Source organism: Rattus norvegicus, chromosome 2 (assembly GCF_021556685.1).
Source record: "Rattus norvegicus strain SHRSP/BbbUtx chromosome 2, alternate assembly SHRSP_T2T, whole genome shotgun sequence".
NCBI classification, from domain to species: Eukaryota; Metazoa; Chordata; class Mammalia; order Rodentia; family Muridae; genus Rattus; species Rattus norvegicus.
The window spans coordinates 118,835,355-118,855,931 of NC_141535.1; the positions used below are offsets into that span (position 1 = coordinate 118,835,355).

Sequence of the window (20,577 nt, forward strand, 5' to 3'; positions counted from 1 at the left end):
TACAAGGAACTAGACAAAGCTAGAGTAACCTGTGGTAGAAAAGAAAGCTAATTATTAAAAGTCATTAGTAAACAAAGAACTTGTAGCATTGTTAAGTAGTAAAGTGCCTGCCTGTTTTGAAATGTTTTAAAGGAGGAATTTTGACAGTGATGCCTTCTCTGGACAATGCTGGGCAGTGAGGATTGATGATGGAATTGTGTGCCTCACTCCCTTGCTACTTTGTAAAGCAAATGACTAATAGCCTCCATTTGGATACAAATTAAGGAAAATGTGTAAATAAGGAAAGTAACATCACACGTGGCTAAAGAAGAAGACAGAGAGAGGAAAAAAAAAAAAAAAAAGGACAAAATGTAACAGCATCTCCCTGAAGAGTTACAAGTAGTCAACAATTCAAGCTATCTAAAGCCTGCAGAATAAAACCAAGGAGTATATACCCTTGTAAGTCTATTAGTGTGTGCGGGTGCATTTATGTGCACACACGTACGTACACACACACACACACACACACACACACACACACACACACACCCTTACTTTTTGCAGAATGCACCACCTCTCCTGGGAGGGCACCGTTAGGCCACTCACTGAAAGAGGCCCAGAAGGGCTCTGCCTTGACCTCAGCTGAGCTCCCCCATCCCTATTTGCTATTCCCCCTTTTCCAGCTCTGCAAATGGCAAGGTCCTTCCCCATAGGAAGCAGCTGCCATGCCTTTCCATCTGATTCTTTTGTGAAAATTCTAAGTGAGGCTGAATATCCTTTGGGGTGCAGACTGGGAGGGGGTGCTCCACACACGCACTTCCTGCTCTAAGGCCTGGGCCTTACTAGCTTCTCAGTCCATTAAATCCCTATTATAAAACTTATCTCCACAAAGCCTATTATAGTATTCTGAGAACAAACTGGACCATGAATAACTTAGTTGGAAGTGTAGATTATTTGCTACTCGAGAAAAGTTAGACATGACAACAGCTTAGCTAAGAAAACAGTGATTCATCTTAAATAGACGGATTGAGAGTTCAATAAAGATCACCTTGGCTGTTTCCTCTTCACCCTCACTTCTTTGTCTTAAGCATGTCCCAGTGATGCTATTGTTCCCCAGGACAGCATAGATCTCACAGGGATGATGCCCTTCCAGCGATGGATCTGTAGACAGATTGCTCAAGGGGCCCCTGCACTCAGATGTGAGATGAAATGACAGGAATAGGATCGTACATAAATCAATTTCCCAATTAAATACCATTATTATTTACTTTTCTTTAATGGGGTCCAAGCATGATGGCATCATGGTTCACTCCTTGAATCGCAGCACTCCTGAGGTGGAAGGCAGACAGTTCTCTGTGAGCTTAAAGCAAATCTGGTCTATGCAGTGAGTTCCAGGACAGCCAAGTTACATAGTAGAATCCTGTCTCCAAACAAAGAGGAGGAGGAGGAGGAGGAGGAGGAGGAGGAGGAGGAGGAGGAGGAGGAGGAGGAGGAGGAGGAGGAGGAGGAGGAGGAGAAGGAGAAGAAGAAGAGGAAAGGTTTTGGTTTTTATGGGGCGTTAAATAAAGGTGACCCTGGGGAGTACATAGAAGAACTGTCAATCTTTAAAAAAGACTTTAATTCAGTAAAATTTGCCAATTTGCAAATTTGTTTACCATTGTGCATGACTTCTTTCTTTCTTTTCCCCATTTTTACTTTTTTGACTCCGGGTTCTGTATAGCCCTGGCTGTCCTGGAATTCACTTGTAGACCAGGCTGGCCTTGAACTCAGCGATCTGCCTGCCTTTGCCTCCCCAGTGCTGGAATTAAATGAGTGTGCCATCGCCACTTGGCATTGTACATGCTTTCTAATTAAATATTTTGATTGATTGGTTGGTTGATTGGTTGGTTGAGACACACTGTCACTATGCATCCCTCACTGCCCAAAACTCACTATATAGACCATGTTGGCCTTGAATTCCCAGAAATCTGTCCCTTTCTGTTATATATGATTTTTTAAAACACTGGTTGAGAGTTCAAGACAGTTTTGTGTAACTAACTAAATGACTGCACGGATTTCTCTCCCGTTCTGATCAAACCCAGGCCTTGACCATGCTACACAAACATTTTTACCTCCATGCCCATTGATGGAACTTGCTTTGCTTTTTCTCTTTCAGGGACAAGGTCTCAAGTAGCCCAGGCTGACCTAGAACTTCCTGTGTATCAACAACTCACTATTTAGCCAAGCTGGAGCTTCTTTCTGATCCTTCTGCCTCTGTTTCACATGCTTCTGGTTTCATTCTGTGCTGGTTCAAACCCAGAGTTTCTTTTTCTTTCTTGTGTATTGGGGCAAGGGGGATTAAGGGTTCAGAGCTTCATTCTTTAAAAGTGAGCATCCTACCCCCTGTGCCATGTCCCACCCGTTAGTTTTTATGGACTGCTGTCTTTTAATACCTTGGCAAGGTTGAAGAAACAAAATTATCTTTTACTTTTGTTCTTCTTGGAGATTTATTCCTCATATTTAAAGAGTTGCAGTGTCCTATATGATGGTACCTGCTTTTAATCAAGCATTTGGGACACAATAGAAATTCAAGGAGTCATCCTGGTCTACAGAGCAATTCTAGGACAGCCTGAGCTACATAGAGAGATCCTGTCTCGATAGATGGATAGACAGACAAATAGACAGACAGACAGATAGAGAAGTGGTACTTGCAGAATGCTATAATGTTTATTTGTGTTAATTTAGCCCCTTCGAAACATAAAAATCAAGTGGGGTGGTGGCTGCATAAGCCCTTAATCCCAGCACACTAGAGGCAGATCTCTGAGTTCAAGGCTAGCCTGGGCTACAGAGAGAGTTCCAGGACAGCCAAGGTCACACAGAGAAACCTTATCTTAAAAAACAGAACAAGGGGTTGGGGATTTAGCTCAGTGGTAGAGCGCTTGCCTAGCAAGCGCAAGGCCCTGGGTTCGGTCCCCAGCTCCGAAAAAAAGAAAAGAAAAGAAAAAAAAAACAGAACAAAAAGACAGACAAAATGATGCCAATGTTTGATTCAACTTGGATTTTTCCACCCCCCTGGGAGTCAGAAACAAAATTTGTGTAGTCCAAGTTGGCTCCTCACTTTATACAGCCCATGTGACCTTAGAACTCCTGCTCTTTCTGCCTCCGCCTCCCAAGTCACGGCTGTCTACTCTGCCTATCCTTAGGCATTCTGTTTGTTTGTCTGAGATAGTCTCTATCTCTAACCAAGATGACCTTGAACTCCATCATGCCTTTGTGATCCTGCTTTCTCGCTGGCCTGTGCAAACTTTTAAAAATGGAGGGGAAAAAAACTGCATGAGGAGAGTGTATCTCAGTGACAGAGCACTTGTCCAGCAGGTTAGAGACCCTGATTTATTTAGTCAGGATACACACACACACACACACACACACACACACACACACACACACACACACACCTTGAGAAATGACAAGATACTCCAGGTGGTTTGGGTCCTGGGGCTGGAATGCACAAGAAAACCTTCCCTTTCATTTGAGCAAATTAGTCTGAGAACCTCAGGAAGACCCTCCCTGGTGACCAAACTTGGCCCCTCAGCAGTTGTCAGTCAGGGTCACAAACCTTGCCAGTATCCTTCTGATATCTTTATAATCTTCCTAAGTCAATTTTAGAAATGAAATCTGAAAAGACAGTAATCCAGTTGCTATCTAGCACCTTTTTTGGAGATTACCATTTAATTACGACATTTCTCCTCATCTTTCCTCCCTCCAAACCCTCCATGTGTCCCTCTCCTCTCTCTCTGAAATCTTTTCTCACTATTTGTTATTGTGAGTACACATGTACGCACATACGCATTCCTAAATACAGACTGCTGAGTCTGTATGGTTCTTGTACGTATGTGTTCAGGGCTGTCTGGCAATTGGGCGATGAACTGATGTGGAAGAGCACCTCTCCCATTCCCAGCATTCCTTGCGTGCCTATAGGTCTTTGTGTAGGGCTGAGACCTCATGAACTTTTCCTCCTGTAGTTCGACATGTTCATTGTGTCCTCCTTGTTAAGCTCAGGTTTGGGTGGCCATGTTGGTGAGCCTTTACAGGTGTAGCTTCTGGAAACGCCATCTCACAGCAAACACACTGATCTTCTTACACTCTGCTGTACACCATTTGCATGTGAGTACGTAACAGTACTGACTATGGCCCCTGGCTGGGAGAGTGGGATCCAATCCCAGAGTCACCCATCCAGCGTCTGATGAGTATCAAAGACGCATACCTCACCTTCCAGCAACCATTAACTATCCAAGATCCTCAGGCAGGGATGGGGCCCCCATGAGCCTCTCCTCAATAGCTGTCTTGTTTTGTTTTTTTGAGACAGGGCCCTCTGCATCTGAGACTGGTCTTGAACTTGGTATGCAGCTAAGAATAACTTAGAACTAGTTATCTCTCTGTCTCCATCTCCCAAGTGCTGGCATCACGGGCATTCACCACTATCCTGGCACAAATATACTGAAAGACAGGAGCAGAGAGTGAAAGCCTCCAGAATAGTCCGGTGAGCATCAAATTAGTCAGTGAACACAAACGTTTTGGGTAGCATAGAATAAGGCAGGAGGAAAAGGTTATTTTCATGGTGTTTCACTCTTTCCCTCCCTTCCTTTTTCCCCCCTTTAGTTGAAGTCTCCTATAGCTCAGGCTGGTCTCTCAAATGCACTGTGAAGGGGATGATTTGAACCCCTGGTCCTCTTGCCTCCACCTCTCATTCCCACTGCTCTCATTACAGGCACCAACACACCCAGCTCTTACCAAGAAACCTTAAGTCAGTAGAGACTCGCAACTGATGCCTGAGATCCACTCACATAGAAAAACTGGGTTGGAATATATTCCAACACCAACTCAAAAGGAAATCTGAGGCTTATCCTGAAGATGAGCTGCAGGTCTTGGGAAGGAAACACAGCTCCTGTCCACAGCTGATTAAATCGGAGAGGGCACTAGTGAGTTATTGGTGAGCAAGACTGGTCCAGAATCATGCAATTTGCTAAGCTCAGAGCCTTATGCTGTGACTGAGTTCTAAGAGGTTTTTAACTCACAGACTCCTTTCAGTCAGGAGACAAACCTTTGGAGGACTCAGAGCAAGGTGTATGTAGGTTCTATTTTAAAAACAACAACAACAAAAACAAAACAGGGGAAGTCACATCTCCTACACTCAGAGATATCAACAAAGGGTTATTCGGGCCTCAGTTCAAAGCAAATCACTTACTTAGCCCTCAGAACCTATGCAAGGGCCAGATGTTTGGAAAGCTTTTCTTGGTAATTATGACAGCTGTACAGCATTGAGAATGCCCAGTACCATAATTTTAAATTTGACTCCGACACAGACAACAATTCAGACATTTCAGGAAGCATACTTGAGTGTGACATGTGAAACAATAAGAGAAAGAGAGTCTTATCAATCCTAGAAGTATGTAGCTCAGAAAGATTGAGGTATGGCTTGAACCATAGATAGATAGATAGATAAATAGATAGATAGATAGACAGACAGAAAGAAAGAAAGGAAGGAAGAAAAAAGAAAGAAGAGAAACAGAAGAGAGATAATAAAATAGCTGATGGGGGCCAGGCACAGGGTATGTGCCTTTATTTCTAGCACTCTAGAGGCAGGGGCAAGTAGGTCACTGTTATATGCTGACTGCCGGTGTTTGAATGCAGTGTAAACCACAGTGCTGTGGCCTGGAAGATGGCTGGTTGCCTATTCTGAGGATGTGTGAAAAACTTCTGCCTGGTCTTCTAGCATGTGTCAATGATTACTCTAGCCAGGCTCTGATACTGCTGATACCTGCCCAGCAGAGCTGGGCAGTCAGGGTGGGGAACCCTGAGCTGGCAGACGCTTTGGCTCAGGAGCCTGAGGCTAGCCTGCACAATGAAGTAAGACCTCATTTCTTGGGCTGGTGGCAGAAGTTTGCACGTGATCCCCCTCACCCACAGCTGCAGCATCTCCTCTCCAGAGACAAAACCTGCTGTTGGGCACGCCAGACAGGCTGCCCCTCCCGTGTTCCTTCTGAAGATTTTCGTGCTCTCCTTCAACCAGAGAGCCCCAGGTTTGAAAGTCAGCTAGTAAGTCTGGGCAGCAATTTCCTTTGCTCACGAAGACATCTCCCTAGCCTGAGGACCCTCCCACCCCCTATTGGAAAACTTTCTTTCATACAATATATTCTGGTCATATGTTTTCCCTTCCCTAACTCCCCCCAGATCCTCCCCACCTCCTCAACCAGTCAATTCATACTCTTTCTTTCTCTCTCTCCTTAAAAATATAAACAAGCAAAGTCAACCAAATGGAAAAATCCCAAGGAATTCACACACCTACACACACACACTCACAAACATGCATACACACACACTCATTCTCTCACTCACACACACGTTAGGTTTTGTCATTTTGGCACAATCTAGAGTCACCTAGGAAGAATAACGGCAATAGAAAAGATGCTTCCACACAGGCAAGGCTGTAGAGCGTTGTCTTGATCTGTGATTGATGCCTCAGGGCCAAGCCCACTGTGCAGCTGTCAGTCTTAAGCAAGTAGATCTGGGTTGCAACAGGCAAGCGAGTGGGATGGGGAAATAGATCCGCAGTTAAGAGCAGGGACTGCTCTTCCAGAGATCCTGAGTTCAATTCCTGGCAACCACATAGTAGCTCACAACCATCTGTAATGGGATCCGATGCCCTCTCCTGGTGTGTCTGAAGAGAGCTGCAGTGTCCTCATATACATAAAATAAAATTTAAAAAAGGGAATGGGGATAAGCGAGGAAGCTGTGAAGAAGAGTAAGCAGTAAGTGGCTTTCCTCTGTGGCCTTTACTTCAGTTTCTGCCTCTGGGTTCTTGCCCTCAACTCTTGCCTACTTCCCTTCATGATGGGCTGAAAGCTGTAAGAGGAAATAAGCCCTTTCCTCCCCAAGTTGATTTTGATCGTGGTGTTTTATCATAGCAGACTAAGTCGCATGTGTGTGTGTTTGTTATTAAGCATGTGGGGGAAGATTGCAGTTTCATTCCTGATTTGTCATCTAATCCAAAACAGAAGGTGGGCTTGCTTTACCTGTGATGGGAGGGGAGGACCAGAGACACCTCAGTCTGCCTCTCCACTGCAGAGCAGGCCCAGCCTCATGAAAAGGAAACACAGTTGACTTCGCTCACAACCACCTAACAAAAAGCTGACGAACGCTGCTCCTTCTGTCACAGACTCTCTTGACAAGCAGAGCCGGTGTGTGACACTGTGACATCTACTCTATACTCAGTCACCAGCCCTCGAAGGTCTTCCACATGGGGATAGGAAACTGTACTTGTGGCCAGTTGGTGCTTGGGTTCAGATGAGGCTCTGTCTGCTAGAGGCAAGTGAGATATTTGGGGGGTTCCTGCAGGTGCTTTGGGGTTCCTGCATGACGCCACATCTGCATCCGTCATAGGCCATTTGTGCTAAAGCCTGTGGTAGTCGTGTCTCCTGGTTTGTCAGACTGATATGCAACAGCCGAGGTCCATGCACACTGTGGTCTAAAGTGTCTGGACCTGGAGTTGCACTGATTGAAGGCCATCTCCAGCCAGATCTGCTTATTTATGGTTGTGCTGTGTTGAGTCATAAGGTAGGAGGAGGTGCTGGGAAGGTGGCTAAGTGGTTAGAGCGTTGGCTGCCTTTGTAAAGGAGTCACGTTCACCTCCCAGCACCCACACGGAGGCTCGCAAACACCTGAAACTTAATCTAGGAACCTGATGCTCTCTTCTTGCTCCATGGACACCAGGGACTCATATGGGTACACATACATCTGTGCAAGCACACGCTCATACACATAGTACATATAGTATGTATGTATATATAGTATGCATGTATATGTAGCATATATGTTTGCACATATATATATAGGAAGTATATATGTGCATATACATAAATATATATATACGCACTGGAATATTATAAAAATGAAACTAAGAGAATTCATGTGGATCACTAATGAAGAAGGAACAGTAGAGGCAGATCACAACTTTTAAACCTTTAACATTTAAAAGAAAAAACCTAAAAGTACTACTTTTAAGTCTTTTAAGTCTTTATTCCTTTCTTTCTTTGTTTCTTTTTTGTAATCTAATTTCATTTTTTATTATTATTTTGGTTGTGGTTAAAAAAAAACAAAACAAACAAACAAAACAAAACAAAAACAAAAACAAAACCCAGACACCCAGTCAAATTTAGAGGGGCCAGCTTGGCATGTAGGAATTGGCTGGCCAACCAAACTAGAATTTTAAACAACTTGTTTTTCTCCTGAGATATATTTACATTGAAAAATGTCAATTCGTCTCAAATTCAAATTTAACTGGGTATCTGCGTTTTGGTTTTCGTTGCTTTTTAGCTTTCTTTTCTTTTCTTTTTTCTCTTTTTCTAGAGAATTTCAACAATAAAAAACTCATAGAAATCTGGAGGTATTATTTTGTTTTTTAAAGGCTTCATTTACTCCAACTGCTAAGGATGAAGAACATTAAGAATTCTGTAACCTGCTGGAATCTTGGAGCAGAACAACATCATTGCGGCTCAGACATGTCAGTCAAACAGCAGATGCTACCTATCTGTCAATGTGTGTCCCCAAAACAAGGTACTTAGCATGAAGACGTAGCTGGGTCTCCAGAGAAGGCGCCAGAGACCCTGGCACACTGAGCTGTGAGGACAAGAATCAGAGCTGGAAGCCAGCAGAGACCTGTGCCAGAGAAACAGGCTGAAAAAAACTAAAATTGGCCAAAATCACAACTGTCTGAGGCTTGACATGTGGCTTAGGTGATAGGGTTTGTGCCTAACATTCACAAGCCGGTGTTGGATCCCAAATGCTATAACCAGGCACAAGTAGGCAGTCCCAGAATTCGGGAGGTAAAGGCAAAAAAATTAAAAAAGGATCAGCGATTTCAGCCCTAGAAAGAGCAGGAGGTCAATAACGCCACATTAACAACCACAAAAAGATACAAGTATAAAGATAAAATCACTTTAGGATAATCAGGAGTTTGTCTTTTGATTGGGTGGGTCCTGTGCTTTTATTTAAAAATTAAAGCATACAGGCACACGCTGGGTGATGTTTGCCCGTCTTCTGTGAAGTGCTGAAGGCTGACTTGTACTGTAAAACTTTCAGAAACACAGAACATCAGTAGAACTTTCCTGGCCAAAGGGCTCAGAGGAGCCTACCACGGGCCCCAATGGGCCGGGCTACCCTTCCCTGCTTTAGATAAGGCTTTCACCATAGGGTCGAATTCGGTCCTGCTCTCCCCCTGACACGTCCGCCCTTGCTTTCTTTGGCCTGCAGAGCCCTGTGGGACATAAATACTATTATATAACCGGCCCCTCCCATCGTGCCTTCACTGGCCTTTGATAGGACTTAGAAAGTGATTACATAGCTTCATTTATTTCTTTGAATACTCAAGTTTCACGGTCATTAAAGTAATCACAGACTCATCTCGGTCCCCATGTGAGGGCAATGCGGCAGTCTCTCCTTTAACCATGATCTCTCTCTCTCTCTCTCTCTCTCTCTCTCTCTCTCTCTCTCTCTCTCTCTCTCTCTCCTTTGGTCATCACCTCTCTCCTGCTCGCTAACTCTCTTCCCCTTCAACCCTGCCATAAAGGACGATAATTTAAATTTTGGCAGTGAATCATGACATTTATTCAACTGGTCTCCAAACCACGAGAAGCTGGGTCTTACACTGTTCAGAACAAGCAATAGCAAAGAGCAGTTCAGCGAGGAAAGGGTTAATCGGGTGAGTAAAGGCTATTTTTAAATCTGGCCCCTGTCTGCCCGGCTTGAAAATCCACCCGGTACTGCAGAAATCCTAAATTGCACTGCCCTGCACCCCACTGAAAGTCTTCAGTGCGCTGTAAGACCTCCTCAGCATGGGGAAGATTGGGGGTGAGCCGCTGGAGGAGGGGCGCAGTCTCGGCCTTTGTGCTGCAGGCCAGTCACGGAGGTCCTGCGGAGAAGGCGCACAGAAACCCTCGAGGCCTGCAGGAACAGCCCCGCACAAAAGCGCGTTACATGCTTGCAAATCGCCCCACCGCTGTTATTTTATTTACTGTGGTCTGCGGGACAATTGTTTTCTCTTTGCAAAATTTTTCAGCTTCATGGGCTTTTCTCCTCCTCTGCAGCCATGGTCACTTGTACCACGAGGCCACATAGAGAAGTCCGTCATTCCCCCCCATCTCCCCCCATCTTCCTCAAGGCAGGGCAAAGATCCTGCCTGGGCAGGAGGCCACGGAAGGATGCGATCGATGAGTGCCCGGGCTTTGCTTTCTCTTCCAGGGAGACAAGATTGGAGAGCTGTGTGTTTGAAATAATGACTTCTATCAGTCTCGTCTGTGTGGTTTGGGTCTACGTTGTTCTGGCTTTATTTGATTACTTTTGTTAGAGATGATGCCCACACTTATCCTTGGGGACTTATTTACTGGGATGAGAAGAGGAAAAAAAGGTCACATACACTTCACTGAACCAATTTTGCATCTGTAAATCCCAGTGATTTTTTTTCCCAATTCTAAAACTGATATGAATATCATATCATTATGGCTAGACATATGAGTTTGTCGTTTCTTTGCTTGGAAGGTTTGGAGGAAGGGAAGCTACCAAAACCAGTTATTTTTAAAACCCAACATGGGTGAGGAATTGGGAATGGTCAGCTTGGTAGGTAGGAACTTGCCACAGAAGCCTAGGGGCCTGAGTTCCATCCTGGGAACACACATGGTAGAAAAGACCCAACTTCACAAAGTCATTATCTGATCTCTTCCACAAGGGATCCATGACATGTACACACACACACATATACACATACACACACACACACACAGAATAAATAAAATAAAATGGAAAAATCATCTTTGAAAGCAAGTTCTTTTTGTTATTCTTATGTGAGGGCTTTTGCTTTCAAGACTCTCACAGTGTAGCCCCGACTGGCCTAGGAAACAGAGACACACCTCCCTTTGCCTGCCTCTTGAGTTATGCGGTTATAGGCATGCACCAATATCCACCAACAGTCTGTGGGGTTTGTTTTGTTTGCTTGGTTACTTGTTTACTTGAGACACGGTCTTGCTGTTTACCACAGTCTTATTGGTATTCCAGGATAGCTTTGAATTCATGGCCATCCTGTCTCTGCCTGAAACTACAGGTATGAACCACCACATTCATGCAGGCTTTCTCTAGTTTGGTGTGTGTGTGTGTGTGTGTGTGTGTGTGTGTGTGTGTGTGTGTGTGTTCGTATGTGTGTGTGTGTACATGTGTGAATATGTATGTGTGTGTGCTCTATATGTACTCCACAGGTATAGTTTTCAGGACACTAATAAGTCATATATCTCGTTTATACACACTCGTATACCTAGAAGGAGTCTGGAGGCTAATCTCATGGCTAGAGGGCAAAGCTTGCTTGTTATATTTGATTGATAATGTTTATTTGCTCGTTGCTGCCTAATAAAACAGTGTAAAATCTGATTGCCTGAAGCAACAGCCATTTTTTTTATTATTATTCTCTCTTATGGTGATTTGGTTCAGAATTATCTGAGCATCCTCTGTTGCCAGTGGAATCAGAGTCTTTGGGCCGTGTTATCTGGAATCCATCTGTTCTGAACCTTCCAATGTGGTTTCTAATACAACGCACAGGGAGACAGACATTGGTAATGGTTGGAGGCTATCGGGAAGTCATGCTACTTGACTGGTCAAACAGAAAGCCATGCTTCTCCTCAGGAAATCTCCCTGTGGTTTTGGCATCCTGCAACTCTATTACAGGCTAGAGCCATGTTTAATTAAAGGGAAATGACCTATAGCCTTTGCAAGCTCAAACCTTGAACTGGCCAAATTCCTCCCCATCATATTCTATAGGGCAAACCAAGTCGTGAGTTCAAACCATATTCAAGTGGAGGGGCTAAAAGAGTGTGAGGAATATGTCCCTTTGGGGTATCAATATATAAAAGAAAAACAACAACAAACAAACAAACAAACAAACCTGTGAGGTAGTCCAAAAAGAGACCGAGGACAATGCTGTATTACTCTCTTGCCAGCATCTCTCCAAGAAGATACCAGAACACACAGTCCCAGAAACGGGACTGCCTTTGTCCTGTTTGGTAGAGTACACGTCTTGTTTGGGAAATGTACACCTCTCTTTTATTTTTTGAGGTTGTAATTACATCATCTATTTCCTTCCTCTAAACCCTTCCATATACCTCTTCTTGCTCTTTCAAATCAATGGCTTTTTTCTTATTGTTTTAATACATACACATATATGTGTACATATACATACATTTGAATACACACACATATTCCTAAATATAACCTGCTTAGTCTACGTAATATTACTCGTATGTGTGTTTTCAGGGCTGATCTCTGGTATCGGATAACCAATCCATGTGCTTTTCCTTGGGGAAGATTATGTCTGCCGCTCTTGGCACTCCCTGGTTGCCTGTCGTTCTTTATACAGGGATGAAGCCTCATGGTCTTTCTCCCACTCATCTTGGTCCATTCATTCCTATCGTCCTTATCCAGTTCATGTTTAATTAGTCATGTTGTTTAGACTTCATGGGTGATATCCCTAGGAGACAGTCTCACCAGTCGCCCTGCATCGTACCCGAAGCCCCATCCCCAATTCTATGGCTTTTACAATCTTTCTGCTCTGTGTTCTGCACTATTCTCTGAGCCTTAGGTGTGTGTGTGTGTGTGTGTGTGTGTGTGTGTACGGGGAGTTTTATAAATGTAACTATGTGACTGGGCTTCACAATTCTGCAATGTGATTGGCTGTGGTTTTCTGTAATGGTCTACATATGTTGCAAAGAGATGTTTCCTTGACTAGGGATGAGGACCACTCTTATGAAGCTAGATCCTGAAAAAAGAATGCTTTGTTTGTTCCTTAAGGTTTTTATAATTGGACGTGCCGGTGCCGGCCTCTTATATCATCAGTTGGAAGTGGGCATAGAGATCGGTTTAAGGCAAACCTCAATGAATTTGAGGCTAGCCTGAAATATATGAGTCCCTGCCTCTAAAACAAAAACAAAAAAACAAAAAAACAAAAAACAACAACCAAAACCCAGAACCAAAGGCCCAATCCCAGGGAAGAAGAAGCCGCCTATCTTTACGCCTTTCTCTTCAGTCAATGTGGTCAACTTCTCCAAGGCCAAGTCAGAGATGCTGCCTCCTGTGGGGCAGATGAACAAGTAAAAGACTTCTCTTGGTACCAGAAGAGTAGAGTGGGGGTTGAGGGGGGAAGTGGGTGGTCTCGTCCACTTACCTTATTTTTTGTTTGTTATTTTTCATCATTCCCTATGAAGACCAGGGAGGCATTCAGGAGGAGTTTGAACAGGTAACTCCCGCCCAAGCCAAGGCTCGGGAACTAGCTCTGGCCCTGGGAAGGAAGACTACGTGTTGAGCTTGCTTTCAATAGATGGCATGCCCAGGACAACAGAAGGAGCAGACAAGCAGAAGCCAGGGTTCACAGTTCACTGATGGGAGCTGGAGAAGCAGCAGCCTCCTCGGCTTCCTTACCTAGAGCTCAGTTTTGGTCCCTTCTCCACAGCCTGCTTCAGGCTCTACTTGTGGCCTCTCTGAGCTCCTACATGGAGAGCGCACTTCATAAGGCCTCTTACAAAGCTGCATTCGGTGCTTGAATCAAACACCCTGCTGCTCACACTTGGCGTTTACTCCTAAACTGTTCCAGGTTATTCCAGAAGGGAACTTTTGGGATCTCAGCGCGGTCACCTTTCTGGGTCTTTCTTAGCTGGAGATGTTCTTGGAGTAGCTGACGATGTGGAAAGGTGGAGTGTTCAATGCTGGTTCCTGAGGACTGAGCCCTGAACACAGGATGGTGGGGGAGTGAGGCAGCACTCAGCTTGGAGGTTTGTTGCTGGGGCTTCTCACCTGTTCCGGCTCTGGAGGAACAGGAAGCAGAGACAGCTGGGTTCTCACACCACATTTTGTGTGTTGTTGATTTAGGGAAGGCCTTTGTGCTGGTAAACACTGTAGGTTTCTATCTTACAAACATTAATATTCCCAATTCAAGAAAACCCCCTGCCGTAGTAGCTTGGGCAATAAAAATAGAAGGCTCTTATGAGATGCTGGAAGATGAATTTTACCTCATTATAGTCCAACATGTCTGCTCACTTGTGGCTAAGGGCCTCCTCCCATTGAAAATAATCTTAGACATGACTATAGTGACCTGGGGACAGACTTAGAGCATCCACGTTGCTGTTCAGGATGGTGCAGTGCCTGAGGTTAGACAAAACAAGATTTCTGTATCTTCTTCTCTCTCTCTCTCTCTCTCTCTCTCTCTCTCTCTCTCTCTCTCTCTCTCTCTCTCTCTCTCTCTCCAGACAGTCTCATGAGTCCCAGGTGGCTAAGGATGACTTTGAACTTCTGAACTTCTGCCTCTACTTCCCAAGTGCTGAGTTATGGATACAATGCCTACCTTGCTCAGTGCCACGGGGTTGGAACCCAGGCTTTGTGACTAGGTGAGCACTCTACCAACTGGGCTATAGTCCTAGTCCTTAGCTCTTAATTTTGATTTTTTTTTTCAGAGCAATGAACTGTCTTCCTACCCAATTCATATATTCAGCCCTTGTTTCTACTGAGATATGTCTCCAGCCATTAAGTAAGTACCCCAGTAAACTGTCAGTTGAGGTTGTTTTGAGCTGTTCAACAATTTGAGGGCTGGAGAGATGGCTCAGCGGTTAAGAACACTGACTGCTCTTCCAGAGGTCCTGAGTTCAAATCCCAGGAACCACATGGTGGTTCACAACCATCTGTAATGGGATCAGATGCCCTCTTCTGGTGTGTCTGAAGATATCAACAGTGTACATCATACATAAAATAAATAAATAAATCTTTAAAAAAAACCCAACCAACCAACCAACCAAACAAACAAAAAAACACCAAAAACAAAAACAATTTGAGTTACGTTGGGGGCTTCTCTTGGACTCTCTTTGGTCCAAGGGATGGATGAAAACTCTGCTTGTTCCGTGGTATGTGTTTGGCTCATCTGTTTGGGACACTGAAAACACATGTCAAGAATGATATGGTCCGGACTGGAGAGATGGCTCAGCAGTTAGAGATGGCTGTTCTTCCAGAGGACCTGGGTTCGACTTCCAGCACCCACATGGCAGCTCACAACCGTCCGTAACTCCAGTTCCAGATGCTCTGCCATGCAGACATACATGCAGGCAAAACACCAATGCACATGAAATAAAAACTAAAAAACAAACCAAAGAATTGTATGGTCAAGGTATCCTGAGTTCTCCTTGGGGTACGAATTATTTCAAAATTTCTCCCTAACTTTACTGGAGATCCCAGAGGTCACTAGGTTTGGGAGGGGAAGGTTAAGGCTAAGGGATGGAATAGATGTTCTTTCAGGGCTGATTGTGGAGATTAAAAAAAAAGATAAAAGGTGTTTTACAACACCCTCCAGCAAATGTGAGACACTCTAGGCCTGGGAAAACTAGAGACCCCGAGGGCCTTCTGGGTGGAGTTCTTGAGCATGACCTGGGGCCGTGGAAGAGAGCAGCTCGGAGTAGAGGGGAAGATGACAAGGTCAGAGCTGGTTTTGGGGTTGTGTTTGTTTGTTTTGAAGTTCTCCTAGCCTGCCCGGAGTTGGCTGCACACTCTTTATGGGGATAGTGAGTGAGGCCCACCATGCCTCGAGTAGACTGTATTCTTTCTAGGTGAAATTTACCGATTTTAGAAAAGGGTTAATTTCTCTCTTTTTCTTTGAATGAGTCATGTGGTTTTAATGATTCTCCAGGTCCCAGGTGAAATTTACCGATTTTAGAAAAGGGTTAATTTCTCTCTTTTTCTTTGAATGAGTCATGTGGTTTTAATGATTCTCTGGGTCCCAGCACAAGGCTGGAAATGGTGGTTGAAATATAAGTGGGAGAGATGGCTCAGCAGTTAAGAAGCACTTGCTGCTCTCGCAGAGGACCTGGGTCCAGTTGCCAGAACCCACATGGAGGCTCACAACTGTCTGTGACTCTGGTTCCAGGGAATCTGATGCCTTCCTTATTCCAACCGCCTCAGGCACCAGGCATGCATATGGTACACATCTGTACACACATGCAGGAGAAATGCTTACAGACATCAAATCGAAAATAAAGTCATCTTTAAAACATAAAAAGAAATATCAGAAGTGAAAAGGTCGATGTGAGAAGTCCACATCCTAATACCAAGTCCTAAAATAACTATGACTCCACCAGGGCCCAAGCCTGATGACCTAACCTGAAACTCTGGAATCCTTATGTGGAGAGAACCGATTCCCACAAGTTGTGCACAGCACACACACACACTACAAGCTTACTAAATAAATAGGAATACCATCATTTCATACTTAAAACACAATCTCATCATTCAGCAAATGTTCAATGACACTAGCTAGAGAAGTTCCTCAATATTCCTTCTTTATGGCTGTTACCTTCTCATGGACAGGCAATTTCATATATTGGTGAGTGTCAGGAGGGGGTTGTGGCGGCCGCATTTGAGAAGCAGAGGTGGGCGGGTACTATGAGTTTGAGGACAGCCAAGGCTGCATAGTGAGTCCCTGTCTCAAAAGTAAAAATAATAACAGTAAAAATAAGGGAAGAAAAGTGTTAGCAGAAAAATCCAGCCAAGATGGGGTGTGTGAGTTTTGACCCAGATGAGACAGGATGCTCCTGGAAGGTGTAGCAGAGAGGAAAGTTCAAGGTCAGAGTGAGAAGTGGCCTCAAAAATAAACAAGATAAGGGGCTGCAGAGTCCACAGAAGGCAAGAGGTCTAGTTGATTCGGACCAGATAGTGACTGTGTCCTTGGGGGAATGTCCTTGACCAGGAGGAAGCCAAGTGACCACCTGAGTTCCCAGCAGTGCAACAGGAAGTTCCAAGGCCCCAAGGTCTGCCCTGTCTTGATGGGGACAGCACAGAGAAGTTTCTGACTGAGTCCAGCTTCCGCTTGCAGCAGCCTATGGATCTTCCATGATTGTGACCAGTTTCCCTACCTGTGTGTGCTCCTCCCATAGAAAGATCTGGACTTTAGCACTTCCTGAATAGCCACAGGTTACTGAGAGCAGGCTTCCCAGAGCACAGAATCACAGAGCACTCCCAGGAGAGCAGTAACAGCACCCGGGACTCTGGGAAGATCAAGGTTCCCTCTGAAGTTCTTAATAAAATAATGTTCACATGGAAGCAAAATGATAATTTTATTAGAATTTAAAAAGGAAGGGCTGGAGTGATGGTTAAGAGCACTGACCACTCTTCTAGAGATCCTGAGTTCAAATCCCAGCAACCACATGGTGGCTCACAACCATTTATAATGAGATCTGATGCCCTCTTCTGCTGTGTCTGAAGACAGCTACAGTGTGCTTATATATAATAAATAAATAAATCTTTAGAAAAAAAAGAATTTAAAAGGAAAACCCTAGAGCAGGGGAGCTCTAGAGCTCAGCATCTGCTTGGAGGAGACTGGGGGAAGAGAAGGATAATGCTGTGCCTTTTGGGTTACTGGCTGGAAGGTCCTTTACAAGGGGCAAGCTGAAGGAGTTGGGAAGCCCAAGTATCAGAGAAAAGGTTCTTAGTTCAGGCCAGCAACAGAAGGAAGAGGATAAAGGGTAAAGGGAAGGGGACACTGTACTGGGAAAAGTGTTCAGTCTCTAGGACGCTCGGGCTGCTCAGCTTGGCTTGAGTGCACTGCACCAGAGTCAGGAACTCTGGGAAAAAAAAGATACAGCATCTCAATAAAGGAAAAAGGTCTCTCTAGCCCAGCTTAAGGTAGACTAAGCTTCCTAGGGGTGTCCCTTAGCCAGGTGATTGACACTGCATAGCCGAATGTTGGATCTCCACCTTGGCTAGAGATTCAGTTCTCTCCCTCCTCTCTCCTCTCTTTCCCCCCTTTCACTTTACTTGACCTGTTGGGTTTTTATTTTGTTTTGACACAGAGACTTTGTAAACCAGGCCAGCCTAGAACTCAATATGTAAATCAGACTGGCCTCAAACTCAGAGACCCTCCTGCCTCTGCTTCCTTAGTTTGGGGATCAAAAGCTGGTAGCGCCATGCCCAGCATCAGATTCTATTCTTTTGACTGGTTTTCCATTAATGGGCCTTTATTGCTAACACCACCATTCCACAGATTGAAGAAGACTGCCAGGAACAGAGCCCAAGACTCTATGAGGGCAGGCAAGGACTCTGCAAGGGGGATACATTTACATTCCCGGTTGTCTAGTTTTTCTTTCTCCCTTTCAGACAGGATCTCATTATCATGCCCAGGCTGGCTTTGACCATGAGATCATCCTGTTTCATTATTCCAACATACCCTGTCATGTTAGCATGCCTATCCATGAATTGCATTCTAGAAAAAATTAGATTTAAAATATTTTCAAGGCCAAATACCTATCAGTACCTTAGAACTGTAAGCCACACTGACAAGGTTTGCCCACAATACACTCTGCTCAAGCTTGACAGCATCATGACACATGGTAACTTGCACATTTATTTTCCATGAGACATTCTCAAGAGCGCAGACTGTATCCTTCCTCTTCCCATCTCCTCCCTTCCCCCACCCCCAAGTCCCAGAGGATGCTTTTACCCTTCAATCTTTTTTATTCTGAAACTTATAGACTGTCTCGGAGGGCAAGGAATCCACGGCAGTGAAAGAGCAGTGTAGTGCCTTCCTGTTATCCACTGGGGAAAGAACAATTAGGAAAAGAAGGAAGGAGAAAAGTGTTAAAAGAACCATCCATCCCTAAGAAGCAAGGCCTTTTGTTCTGTGGACAGACTTATTTCAGTCAGCAAGTCTGGGCCAAGTACACTGTATCAATGCTGTCACGCCAACTGGGTTGAGGGTGACAGTCTCGGAAGAACGATTTTAGGGAAGTTGGCATCTCCTTAATACCTTCAAAATGCTATGGAGCCTGGGACCTACCCACCAAGCTTCTTGATGCTGACAGACACCTATGCATCTAGGCAATTAATTTGACCCGAGCTTCATAGTGAAACCCCTTCTCAAAATTCCAAAGCCAAATCAGACCCAATCAAACAAAACAGAAACAACTGCGGTGGATCTACCCAGCAACAGCTTCAGCCCTGAGTTGCCGGGTTTGACTTTAATGTCTGACTGTCATTTTTCCTGTGATGGGAAGGCCGAGAGCAGGGCACATACATCCACTTAAGAGTTGCCTTTTTTGGAAGGCTGTAAAATATAGAATTAGGAAAGAGGAATCAGTTAACCGAGGGGGTGGCGGTAGCCTTTCAGAAGAGGGTCAGCACGGTGCAACCTCCTTTCCTATCTTGAGTTCACAGTCTTCCACATGTGTGTGGTTTCCTTCCCAAGAGAAGCATAAGTGTTCTGGAGAGAAAGGAAAAGAGAATCAAAGCTGTCAGAAACAGCCCTGCCAATATTGATCTCTTAGTGCTGAAAAGGAAGGTTCTACCTGGAAGTATTTAAATGGAAAAGAAAGAAATTCACGATAGAATGTTATGTGCAAGACAGAAGGAGAAATTATACTTGTCAAGCCAAGCACGGTGGCCCATGCCTGAAATCCCAGCACTTGAGAAGTGGAGACTGGAGGATTAGTGACTCAAAGCCAGCCTTGAAAGACAGAGGCAGGAGGATCAGTAGTACAAAGCCAGCTTGGTTACAGACCGAGTTCTAGGCCAACCTGGACCATATGCATCCCTGTCTCAAACATACAAACAAACAAACAAACAAAACCCAAAAAGCCCACCACCAAAATGCTCTATTACTTAACTGCCAAGCCACGTGCCTCCCTCGCCCATCATGTTCAGTTAGCCCCAATAGAGCCTAGTATCTTCTAGTCATTAGCTTTCAACCAGCAGGAATACCAGATGTGAGTTCTTTCCTATGGAGTGTTGTGAACCCCAGACGACCACCAAGGACTGTCTCCGATGTAATAGCATTAGGGTCTCTTTATTACAAGTTCAGGCTTGGGTTCTCCTCCAACCCAACCCTGACACAGCAGAACAGGGAGGGAAGGTGGATATACTGGCTAGTTTTGTGTGTCAACTTGACACAAGCTGGAGTTATCACAGAGAAAGGAGTCCATGAGATCCAGCTGTAAGTCATTTTCTCAATTAGTGATCAAGGGTGAGAGGGCCCAGGCTATTGTAGGTGGTTCGATCCCTGGGCTGGTGGTCTTGGGTTCTACAAGAGAGCAAGCTGAGCAAGCCAGGGGAAGCAAGCCAGTAAGTAACATCCCTCCATGGCCTCTGCAACAGCTCCTGCTCCCTGACCTGCTTGAGTTCCAGTCCTGACTTCTTTTGGTGATGAACAGCAACATGGAAATAAGCTGAATAAACCCTTTCCTCCCCAACTTGCTTCTTGGTCATGATGTTCGTGCAGGAGTAGAAATCTTGAGTAAGACAGTGGTGTAGCCTCCAACCCTCAGCAGGACAAGTTTTTCTAGGAAAATAGAAGCAAGTGAGGGGATGAGGGAAGGGGTGTCCAGTCTGTCCAGCATCTAATAGAAGGACTGTAAGTGGACAGGTGGGTGCTCTGAAGCAAGGCCATAAACATCTGAAACAATCAGACTAATCTTTGATTAACTGTTGCTAGGAAGTATCGAGGGGGTAACTCTGGCCATGGACAAGCCCCGAGGTCCTTTCTGGTACATGGGTGCAGCT

At 44.8% G+C, this 20,577-nt stretch overlaps 1 protein-coding gene across 13 annotated transcripts in view; it reads left to right on the top strand.

Moving 5' to 3' along the window:
• LOC103691527 (uncharacterized) overlaps positions 1-20,577 on the top strand; it is a 618,188-nt gene that overhangs the window by 595,725 nt on the left and 1,886 nt on the right. For 2 of the 13 annotated variants that reach the window (XM_087636959.1, XM_087637004.1), the window contains one exon: positions 14,499-14,572. The exons of 7 other annotated variants lie outside the window; for them this stretch is intronic. The gene's annotated coding sequence lies outside the window, so the exon portion shown is untranslated. Of the gene's footprint in view, positions 1-8,364; positions 11,431-14,498; positions 14,573-20,577 lie in introns of those variants that run through there. 4 more of the 13 variants (XM_087636956.1, XM_087636999.1, XR_015671557.1 and 1 more) reach the window with 3 other exon arrangements.